This window comes from Musca autumnalis, unplaced genomic scaffold (genome assembly GCF_047663935.1).
Source record: "Musca autumnalis isolate F117 unplaced genomic scaffold, ASM4766393v1 scaffold_5, whole genome shotgun sequence".
NCBI classification, from domain to species: Eukaryota; Metazoa; Arthropoda; class Insecta; order Diptera; family Muscidae; genus Musca; species Musca autumnalis.
The window spans coordinates 16,889,571-16,901,577 of record NW_027412088.1 but is presented as its reverse complement, the minus strand read 5'-3'; the positions used below and the strand labels follow the sequence as shown (position 1 = coordinate 16,901,577).

Genomic DNA, 12,007 nt, shown 5'->3' with positions numbered 1-12,007 from the left:
TTGCGGCAGGCATACTGGGTTGGTGTTTGTGTGTCTGTTTTGATGCTAAATGCCATAGTTCGTCATCATTGACTTTGTGACATTTACATATTTTTTTGGTCTAAACAATTAATTATTTACATTTAAATGTTAAAATGTATTCTATATATGTATGTATTTATAATCTCTGTATAAGCTTATATTTATATTTGTCTTGGTAGAATACGAGAAATTATAAAAGAATCATTCATTCAGTCATACGAATAGTTTAAATGTTATATTATTAAGAAAAAATTCAACTAAAAATCAGTTGTTATGGACCGCATTATGTTTTCCAAGATTCTAATACTTCAAGATTCTACTATTTATTTTTATATTTTTACAACTTTTCCATTATTAAATTAATTTTAAAAGTTTTACAAGTTTTTGTGCGTGGAAACACACACAAAACTTGTTTGTGCACTTGTTTTTTTCCTTTTCACAATTATTTTTTAAATCATAGCTGGCATTTGAAAAATAAAATATTTTTCATTTCCAAAATTAAAAATTTGTTCATAAAATGAAACATTTCGTTACCTTTTTGACTTGTGTGGCTTTTGTTGTGGCAATTTATAAATCACTGAAACCGTTTTGAGACGCTTCCGCAAACCTCAAATTTCCTCTCAAATTCAAAATACCAAGAAGCAATTCGAAAGCTGCCGAAATGGAGTATCCTGGTGTATTAATCTTCATAGCAACCGCTATTGCAATTCGCGCGATTTGTGTGACGCTCAATTCATCAGACGCATCGGTATAAAGAATTATCCAATAATTATGAGGCTTCTATGGGTGATGTGGGAAATTGGCTCCTATGTTTTGGTGTATTACTATTTCTGAATATCTTCACGAATATGAACTATGTTTTCAAAATGTGCTAATAAAAATAAAATTCCCGGATGGTTAATCTTGCTGTTAAATTAATTTCTACGAAAGCAAACGGTTAGGGGGGAGTGGGTCTAGGAAGCATGGAGGTGGCTACACCATCGCATCGTAATTTAGTTATCGTTGTTTTACATCTTTCTGTCTAGAGAGCCTCTTTCATCAGTTGCAACGTTTAGTGAATAGTTTGTCATTGACGGTGATGTTCATATTTTTGCTTCGGATGGAATTATCACCTTAAAGATCTCACCTTATACTCTTTTGCTGACAGAATCGAATGCCTTCGACAAGTGCTATAATTCAATTATCTGTAGTAAAAGTTCTTAATATATTCTGTTGAATTAAATATACCAGTTTCCCCTGTTTGACTGTAATACCTAGCCAATGATGTGATTCTGCGAGATTAGTAGGATCGAGATCTCGATCAGTACTCTAGACAAGAAAACAGACCAATAAGTGTTTCTAGACTAAAGACATGGGTATGTGCTCCAAAACTCAAAATTATGTGGAAAATGTCTCCACTGGATACCTTTGGGGAATTCTACTTAAGCAAGGATACCTAAAGTTTATACTGCAAGAAACCTTAATTCGTACTCAATCATGGGTACTATTGCGAGGGACCTTAATAAGTACTCTCCAGTAAGGATACTAAGCATACCACTGCAATTAACCTTAAAAATACTCCAGCCACGATCCATACGATACTAATGTAAGGTACCCTTATAAGAAATCAAGAAAGGACAATCAGGATACTACTTACTAAGGTCTCTATAAGTACACAAGCAAGGGAGACCTTAATTAAAACACTGAAATGAAATAGACGGAGGGACATGGATTCATTAAAGATGTGGATTTATTAAAGAATATTTTTATTGGCTCTTCAAGGCGTGGATTTATTAAAGAATATTTTTATTGGCCCTTCAAGGCGTGGATTTGTTAAAGAATATTTTTAATTGGCCCTTCAAGGCGTGGATTTATTAAAGAATATTTTTAATTGGGCCTTCTAGGGGTGGATTTATTAAAGAATATTTGTACTTGGCCCTTCTAAGGTTGGATTTATTAAAGAATATTTTAACTTGGCCCTTGAAGGCGTGGATTTATTAAAGAATACTTTTGCTTGGCCCGTCAAGGTGTGGATTTCTTAAAGAATATTTTTTACTTTGCCCTCCAAGGCGTGAATTTATTAAAGAATATTTTTACTTGGCCCTACAAGGCGTGGATTTATTAAAGAATATTTTTAATTGGCCCTTCAAGGCGCGAATTTATTAAAGAATATTTTTATTTGGCCCTTCAAGGCGTGAATTTATTAAATAATATTTTTACTTAGCCCTTCAAGGCGTGCATTTATTAAAGAATATTTTTATTTGGCCCTTCAAGGTGTGCATTTATTAAATAATATTTTTATTGGCCCTTCAAGGTGTGGATTTAATAAAGAATATTTTTACTTGACCCTTCAAGGCGTAGATTTATTAAAGAATACTTTTACTTTGCCCTTCAAGGCGTGGATTTATTAAAGAATATTTTTACTTTGCCCTTCAAGGCGTGGATTTATTAAAGAATATTTTTACTTTGCCCTTCAAGGCGTGGATTTATTAAAGAATATTTTTACTTGGCCCTTCAAGGGGTGGATTTAATAAAGAATATTTTTATTGATCCTGCAAGGCGTGAATTTATTAAAGGTAATATTTTGTCCAAACTTAGTTTAATTTCGAAGATGGGCCATATTGATCCACTTTTTAGGCACCCTAATCCCCCACAAAAGTTCAAAACTTTTCGCATAAAAATAAAAAAATGGAGTGCTCGATAACTCTCGAAGGGAGGGACCGACATGGTCCATACTTTGCATATCGTAATATTTCTACGAGACATAGTTCAGAATCGGATGTGGACTATATCGTTTCACACGTTCGGGTACCTCCCACACAACATTTCGGAAAAGCTCAGTTAAGGACCTTCTCTCGAATCGCTTTGATTTTTGTTGTAACAACTTGTATTCATTGCCCCCCATACGACGGTGCAAGTTTTATCAGGGGCTTTTCTATACTTCCTGAGAAGGAGCCTGAAAGGTGCAAAAAACCCCTATGACACCGTGTGTAGTGGTTGGAGCGCAAGATAACTCTCGAACGGATCTGCGATTCATTCCAAAATTTGGCCCTCGTAATATTTTGTTCAAACTCAGTTTAAGTTCGAAGATAAGTCATATCGCTTCAAAAATGTTTTGAAAATTTGTGCGTACGATAATTCTCGAAGGGAGTGACCGATTTGGTCCATACTTTACACATCCTAATATATCTACCAGATATAGATTATAGAATATAGACTATATTTGTCCACTTATTCGGGTACCTCCCACACAAAATTTCTGATAAGTTGACTTTAAGACCCGATCTCGAATCACTTTGATTTTTGTCGCAGCAACTTCCATTCGATGCCTCAATTACGACGGTAAAATTTTTTCAGGGGCAAATCCATATTTTTGAAGAAAACAGCCTGAAAGTTGTAGAAAACGCCCATGGCACCATATGTAGTGGCGGGTGAGCACGATAACTCTCGAACTTATCAACCAATATGGTACAAAATGTGGCTTTCGTCTCAGTTTGTCCAAACTTAGTTTCAGTTCGAAGATGGGCAATACCGGTCCCCAACTTCCGGTACTTCTCCCCCAATATTTAAATAATGCCACTAAAATGGTATGCACGATATCTCTTGGTCCAAACTTTGGATCTCCTAACATTATTTCCAAATTTAGGTTAACTTCTAAAATGGCACATAACGGTCCTCTCCTTAGGGTACCTCCCCTACAAAAGTTCAACATTTGTGTCTAAGTGCAGTTTAGGGTCTGTCATTCAGTTTATGTCAGTCCATTCCTTCCGCAAGATTTTTGAACTTTAATCCTAATCCACATTTTTGTCGGCAAGTTCAAATGCCCAAAAAGTTCCTCAAAATTCTGAAAAGACGTATTTAGGGTCTGTTTGATCTGTCCGTAGATGAAAATTTCAATTCACATTAGCTGAGGGTATATCTATGTCGGCAAAGCCGACTGATACTTTTTTAATTGTTATTATATATTTAAAAGTTCATTCTTCTGTCTAATCTTGCTCTGGGTCTATCTCCAGTTCTAGGTTTGTGGTTGTTTCGATGGGTGCAGCCACAGATTTACAGGAGTTAGTTGAATAGGTTTGGCAGGGCAGTTGAAAATATGTAGAGTGTAGTGCGAGTCTGTGCCGCATGCTGGGCATATGTTTTGCATCTTGACATCGAATCTTCCCCAATAGGATTTCAGACGGTTGCAGCATCTCGAACGTAGTTGAGCCAAAACTATTCTGGTTTGTCGTGGCAGCTGCCGCTACTCAGCTTCAACAAGTGGAGGATGTTCCCCGAAGACCGCATTCATACGATAGTTGTCGATGGCGTCTGCGACTGCATCCGTATGCATGCAATTCAAACCTGCTTGATATGCTTGTTGATCTAGGGGTTCTCTGTTGTAAAGCTGGACCTCTCTTTCTATATCATGGAAATCCCTCCTGACATGCTAGGGTGGGGGTCTACCATGAGGTGATTAGGATGGCTATCACGGTAACACCCGAGCAAATACTGAAAGCAATGTCAAATCAGAAATAAAGAGAGAATACGTGTGGTTTGTTTTTACGCTACCGTAAGGAAGCGAGCACCAATGATGTAGATGATCCACTGAAGATATAAGAAGGCACTATGTTGCAGTTCTCAAGATTTGAATTTTTTCCATCTCGTTGCTCTTATATTCGCGGATCAAATTGGCACCGCATAGCACACCACAAACCGACCTATCGCGTGCACACGCGTCGATGTGACCCCTATAATTTTGTAGTAGTTTGTGGTCGAAATTCTGCTACCATCGACCATGACATTCAACTCTGTTCTCACCGCTGCCGTCCATGTGGTGAACAAAGTGGCCATTGTGGCGGTTATTTAGATATTCCTCGCGTGTATATAGGTTGTAAGATCAATCAGTCAGGGATGGTACCTAACATCAAGATCGTACAATCATCTGCATACGTTATGATCTCAATGCCATACGGAGAGATAGATACTAAACAGTTCCGGAGATATAACCCCACCTTGGGGAATTCCCAGTTTCACTCTACGAGCTTCGATTTCTTGTTCCTGTACTTTGGAGTCTAATCCAACTTTTGATTATCCAACATTTTTTACTTGGCCGGAGGGTTGTCTCTTCGATGTCCTCAAACAGAGTGGAGTGCTTAACTGTATCAAAGGCTTTGCTCTGGATGAGTCCTCGACAAATATTTGTGGAGATGACGGGCAGTACTGCTGTCGTGATATACTGCTTTCGCAACCCATGCTAATGATCGGCAATTGGATAGCTGTTTCTGACGTTGTAGAGGACTAAAGTCTCCAGTGTTTTTGTTACGGGCGACAAAAGCGAAATCGGCCTGTACGATTCACCTTTCGTGACATTCTTGCCTGGCTTCAGTAGGACCATCCTATCCATTTTCCAGACGTCGGGAACGATGTGGTTGGCTAGCGATAGGTTGAAAACTTTAGTGAGATACTCGACTCCCGGCTCATCTAGCAGTTTCAGTATTACCTTGGTTATTCCATGATTACCCAACGCTTTGGATGATTTAGCGTTCCTGATGACATTCGCAACAGCATCATCCATTGTGGCTGTTCATGCTACACAAAACACCACGACATAACACTCTTATCTTCGCCCAGTCACTTCCGGGGTGCTCGACAAACTGTCGATTGAAATAACTGGCGCACCTCTTCGGATCAGTCCGCCTCCTATGCTGCAATTCTTCAGATGATGTAAACACTTGTTCAGTTTATGCTCACCTACCAACCATTTAACTTTCAGTGTAGGCTCATTGACTCTGGGGTTGGCATCATGAAGCTCATCAAGACCATTTTCGAGTCCCATCGCCTCTGTTGGGAAGTTTGGTCGCACTACAGGTATTCGACCAGCAGGTATATGGCGAGCGGCTGAAGTAGTGATGATGTCTCGGAACGTCCTTTCCACTTCTCGAACATCAGAAGGATTGGGCAGATCTCTGAAGCAGTGATTTGTGAAGATCTCTGAAGCAGTGATTTTCCCATGATTGACGGAAAGTACGCCGTTCAGAGGTGAAGAAATCGGGCGGTCTACAGATGGAGACAATTATGTGGAGATGGTCTGATCCAAGAGTAACGACGATGGTTAAATCTGGCGATATGTGACTTCTCCCAAAAAATAATAGGAGCGTCCTCATCAACCGTGCAAAACGCACAGCAGTTTGGTAGTTCAGCCCGCACTAAACTTCTCTGGTCGTTTCCGAGGACCGAATACCACAACTCATGATGAACACTAAATGCCGCCAAGACCAAGCGGTTATGAGCTTCCAAAAGCGGGCATATAACCTGGACTACAGCTATTTATTGGCGGGATGTATACGTTCAACAACTCTACCTTGGCAATTCTACACCTGACATACATTCCATTCCAGTCAGGCTCAAGTGAGATAGGTCTGTATTGATTCTGGTACGATACTTCCTCAGTACGTTGTAACCATCATAGCGCTGTGAGCTGCAATTCTTGTAGAGCTTAGTTTCCTGCACCGACGGGACCTTGATAATCTTCCGACTCATGAAATCCACTATTTCCTAGATCTTACATCCCTTTTTTAGGGATTAGAACAACAACGGCTGGTTTTGGGGAACTGCGGAGGAGTCGCGAGAGCAAATGACAATGACTCGCTGGTGGCTGTGTTAACGCAGCATGCAGCAATAAAATCCGTAATATGCACCCACTCCCGACACAAATTGCATTTCACCGAAACTAAAGTGCGCCGGCCAAAAGAATCTGGAGCAGGCATTCCGGGACATGCTGCTCCCAACACAGAAAAAATTCAAACACATGTCCATTGAGGTGGCAGCGGCTGGCAGGAACACGGATGTTGTATGGTTCAGGGTCTGTCTAGTACGAGAGAACACGCTGCCGTGGGATTCCGCCTTCTGTTGGAAATCTTGGCGTACCTGATCATCTATGTTACTTTCAGTGTATTTTAGGGCAACGACAGGTAATCTCTTACGCTGAGGAAGCTCGTCTGGGTGCAAGGATTTGTAACAAAAATATGGTCTTCTTCTATACAAATACCCTGCCTTTTACAAGAAGTACTTTTTGTTTTCTAAAAGAAGACCTTATGGTCTTCTATAGAAAGACCGTGTGGTCTTCTTATGAAAGGCCTTATTAAAGAAGACCTTAAGGTCTTCTTATAGAAGACTTCAAGGCCTTCTCATAGAAGAATACAGGTTGTTCTTATAGAACACAGAGTTTTCTTATAGAACACAGGGTATTCTTATAGAAGAACGTAGGAGGTTCTTATAGAAAAACATAAGGTATTCTATAATATCTTCTTATAGAAAACCACAAAGATTTTTTCTTTTTCCAGAAGAATAAATGTATTCTTGTAGAAGACCTAAAAATTACTTTACAGTTGGTACTTGACAGTCGTCTATGAAGATTCCTCTTTTTTCATATTCTATACAAACAAAAACATATGCACATTGTTGTTTCTATCAACAGATCTCAGATTTCAAATTAAACTGAACACAAAGTGTGATGAAGTTGATAAATTAACAACCACTTTAGAATAAATTTTAAAAATTCATTAACATATCCCGCACTTTTTTTGCAAGAAGACAAGAATAAATCTAACACAGACCCTGTCTAGACAAAGAATAATAAAACAAAGAACAGATTGAGGGTTTTTGTTGCCACAAACTTTCTGCAGGTTTTTTGTTATTCGCTTGTGAGTATGTAATAAAAATTAGCTTATCAAAATATGGTTATAGGGGAGGGAACACCACGATATCATCATCTATTTGCATTTCATTATGGGAAAAACAGTGGCAATATTGTGTGCGTGTGCATTCGAAAAAAGAACTACTTAAACATCTTTCCCAGCTCACTCAATGCAGGAACCTCTTGACCAAATATACAATCAGTAGCAAAAACAATGCCAATACGGCCACCGTCTGAAATGGAAATTTGATGTTAATTTGTTATTCAATACCAACTAAAAGTGGGTCATCTTTGAGCATTAAATATTTAATTTGGAAAAAAAACTAAAACAAACGACAACATTCAAACCCACATTCATTGTATTTGTTATTGTATTTTGTCATTTCCATTATGCTGTCGATTTGTTTCAAATACTTACTAGAAAACAATAAAATATATTGATCAATGTTAGGTCCATTATCCGTATTGGTTTTTGTGCTTCGAAAAGGCAATAATTGTCCTTGTTATGTTTGTATAAACCAAAATATTTTTTAAAATTTATTTCGTTTTTTTCGGTTTGTTGATAGACGTTTGTTTTGATTTGTGGAGTTTATGATATTCCAAATTCAAAATCAACAACAAAATAAATTGAAGAAGGTCTTGGACACAGTAGACAAGGTAGACATATTCAAATCATTTTAAATATTTATAAATTAAGGATATGTTTGGCATGTGCAGACGTGCCAGCCTTTTAATATGGAAAGATTATTGTGTTGACTCATGACGAGTTGGTTGATTGAAATGAAAAACATTTTTTTTTTGATAGATACAATTTAAAACATTGTGGTATTTATACGAGTATGTTTCAAATTGGCGAAAAAGCTAGGTTTAAATTTTCGGTAAACTTGTCGCCTTTATAAGAAGACTTAATGGCTTTCTATAAGAACGCCCTGTGTACTTTTATTTGAAAAAGTTGTGATCTTCTCAAAAGATCTCTTCGTCTTCTATAAGAAAACCTTGTGGTCTCCTATAGAAATACTCGTGGTTTCCTATACAAGACTTCGTGATCCTCCATAAGAAGACCTTGTGGTCTTTCATAAGAAGACTTTGTAGACATATATAAGAATACTTTGTGTTGTTTTGTATTAAGTACTTGAAGTCTTTTATAAGAAGACCTTGTGGTCTTCTATAAGATCTTGTGGTCTTCTATAAGATAACCTTGTGTCCTTTTATAAGAAGAACCTGTGATCTTCTATAGAAAATCTCGTGATCTTCTATAAGTAGACTTTGTGGTCTTCTATAAGAAAACCTTGTGGTCTTCTATAAGAAGAGCTTGGGGTCTTTCATAAGAAGACTTTGTGTTGTTTTCTATGAAGTCCTTGTAGTCTTCTATAAGAAGTTTTTGTAGTCTTTTATAAGAAGACTTTGTGGTCTTCTATAAGAAGACCTTGTGGTCTTCTATAAGAAGACCTTGTGGTCTACTATAAGAAGACCTTGTGGTCTTCTATAAGAAGACATTGTGGTCTTCTATAAGAAGACATTGTGGTTTTCTATAAGAAGACCTTGTGGTCTTCTATAAGAAGACCTTGTGGTCTTCTATAAGAAGACTTTGTGGTCTTCTATAAGAAGACTTTGTGGTCTTCTATAAGAAGACTTTGTGGTCTTCTATAAGAAGACTTTGTGGTCTTCTATAGAAAGACCTTGTGGTTTTCTATAAGAAGACCTTGTGGTCTTCTATAAGAATACCTTGTGGTCTTCTATAGGAAGATCCTGTGGTTTCCATAAGAAGTCCTTGTGGACTTCTATAAGAAGGCCTTGTGGTCTTCTATAGAAAGACCTTGTGGTCTTCTTTATGAAGCCCAACGACTTCTATAAGAAGACATTGTGGTCTTCTTTACGAAGCCCAACGACTTCTATAAGAAGACCTTGTGGTCTTCTATAAGAAGACCTTGTGGTCTTCTATAAGAAGACCTTGTGGTCTTCTATAAGAAGACCTTGTGGTCTTCTATAAGAAGACCTTGTGGTCTTCTATAAGAAGACCTTGTGGTCTTCTATAAGAAGACCTTGTGGTCTTCTATAAGGAGACCTTGTGGTCTTCTATAGGAAGACCTTGTGGTCTTCTATAAGAAGACCTTGTGGTCTTCTATAAGAAGACCTTGTGGTCTTCTATAAGAAGACATTGTAGTCTTCTATAAGAAGACCTTGTGGTCTTCTATAAGAGGACCTTGTGATCTTCTATGGGAAGACCTTGTGGTCTTCTATAAGAAGACCTTGTGGTCTTCTATAAGAAGACCTTGTGGTCTTCTATAAGAAGACCTTGTGGCCTTCTATAAGAAGACCTTGTGGTCTTCTATAGGAAGACCTTGTGGTCTTCTATAGGAAGACCTTGTGGTCTTCTATAAGAAGGCCTTGTGGTCTTCTATAAGAAGACCTTGTGGTCTTCTATAGGAAGACCTTGTGGTCTTCTATAAGAAGACATTGTAGTCTTCTATAAGAAGACCTTGTGGTCTTCTATAGATAGACTTTGTGGTCTTCTATAGAAAGACCTTGTGGTTTTCTATAAGAAGACCTTGTGGTCTTCTATAAGAATACCTTGTGGTCTTCTATAGGAAGACCTTGTGGTCTTCTATAAGAAGACCTTGTTGTCTTCTATAAGAAGACCTTGTGGTCTTCTATAAGAATACATTGTATTCTTCTATAAGAAGCCCTTGTGGTCTTCTATAAGAAGACCTTGTGGTCTTCTATAAGAAGACCTTGTGGTCTTCTATAAGAAGACCTTGTGGTCTTCTATAAGAAGACCTTGTGGCCTTCTATAAGAAGACCTTGTGGTCTTCTATAGGAAGACCTTGTGGTCTTCTATAGGAAGACCTTGTGGTCTTCTATAAGAAGGCCTTGTGGTCTTCTATAAGAAGACCTTGTGGTCTTCTATAGGAAGACCTTGTGGTCTTCTATAAGAAGACATTGTAGTCTTCTATAAGAAGACCTTGTGGTCTTCTATAGATAGACTTTGTGGTCTTCTATAGAAAGACCTTGTGGTTTTCTATAAGAAGACCTTGTGGTCTTCTATAAGAATACCTTGTGGTCTTCTATAGGAAGACCTTGTGGTCTTCTATAAGAAGACCTTGTTGTCTTCTATAAGAAGACCTTGTGGTCTTCTATAAGAATACATTGTATTCTTCTATAAGAAGACCTTGTGGTCTTCTATAAGAAGACCTTGTTGTCTTCTATAAGAAGACCTTGTTGTCTTCTATAAGAAGACCTTGTGGTCTTCTATAGGAAGACCTTGTTGTCTTCTATAAGAAGACCTTGTTGTCTTCTATAAGAAGACCTTGTGGTCATCTTTAAGAAGTCCTTGTGGACTTCTATAAGAAGACCTTGTGGTCTTCTATAGAAAGACTTTGTGGTCTTCTATAGAAAGACCTTGTTGTCTTCTATAAGAAGACCTTGTGGTCTTCTATAAGAAGACCTTGCTGTCTTCTATAAGAATACCTTTTATTTTTATGATATCAGAAATTTCAGGGTTATTTAGAAGGCATTATCTCTGAACGAATAAACTTGACACCAAAAATCTTGTACTTTCATGGAAGGGGCCACGAGCACAACCTGCTGCAAAAGAAATTCATGACAATTCGAGAAGTGTTCTTAGACTGCACTTTTGTGGAAAATTTTGAAATTATGTGTGGGAGGTAACCAAAGCAGTGGACATATGATAGGATATAGTCCATATTCAATCTAATCTATGTTTGAATAAAATATTATGAGAACATTAAATTTTACCAAATCGGTTGATTCGTTCGAGAGTTAGTGTGCTCCAGCCAGACAGACAGGCTTGGGGTCTAAAACCTATATTACAATGAGGGTATAATATGTATAAACCCTCATAAGCCTAAAGGCTGAGGGTATAGTAATAAAGACACCCAAACCCAGTAAGGAAAAGGTCGAAGTCGGGCGGGGCCGACTATATGATATCCTACACCACTGTGAATATGTAAAATATATGGGAGCTTAATCCAAATCTGAACAGATTTCGATATAATTTTGCACATTTATTTCTACACCAAATTCCACTACATATTCCAAATTTCATCAAAATTAGACATATATATGGGAGCTTTATCCAAATCTGAACCAATTTCAATATAATTTGATATACTTATTTCTAGACCAGCCACCGTCACACATTCCAAATTTAATTGAAATCTGATATATAAAGCGTGTTTCATGCATCAAATACCTAACATCGACCTATAATATATATATGCAGATATATCCAAATCTGAACTGATTTCGATATAGTTTGACACACTTATTTCTTAACTGAATTCCATCACATATTCCAAATTTTATTGA

At 37.6% G+C, this 12,007-nt stretch overlaps 1 protein-coding gene and 1 long non-coding RNA gene across 2 annotated transcripts in view; one reads left to right on the top strand and one right to left on the bottom strand.

Annotated features, from left to right (window-relative positions):
• The window catches only part of SLO2 (slowpoke 2), a 616,259-nt gene that overhangs the window by 325,718 nt on the left and 278,534 nt on the right, over positions 1–12,007 (top strand). The window lies entirely within an intron of this gene.
• Positions 7,635–8,248, bottom strand: LOC141404662 (uncharacterized). The gene is made up of 2 exons (XR_012413060.1): positions 8,097–8,248; positions 7,635–7,911 (listed from the first exon to the last, which is right to left on the bottom strand). It is a non-coding gene; the product is annotated as an uncharacterized lncRNA (long non-coding RNA).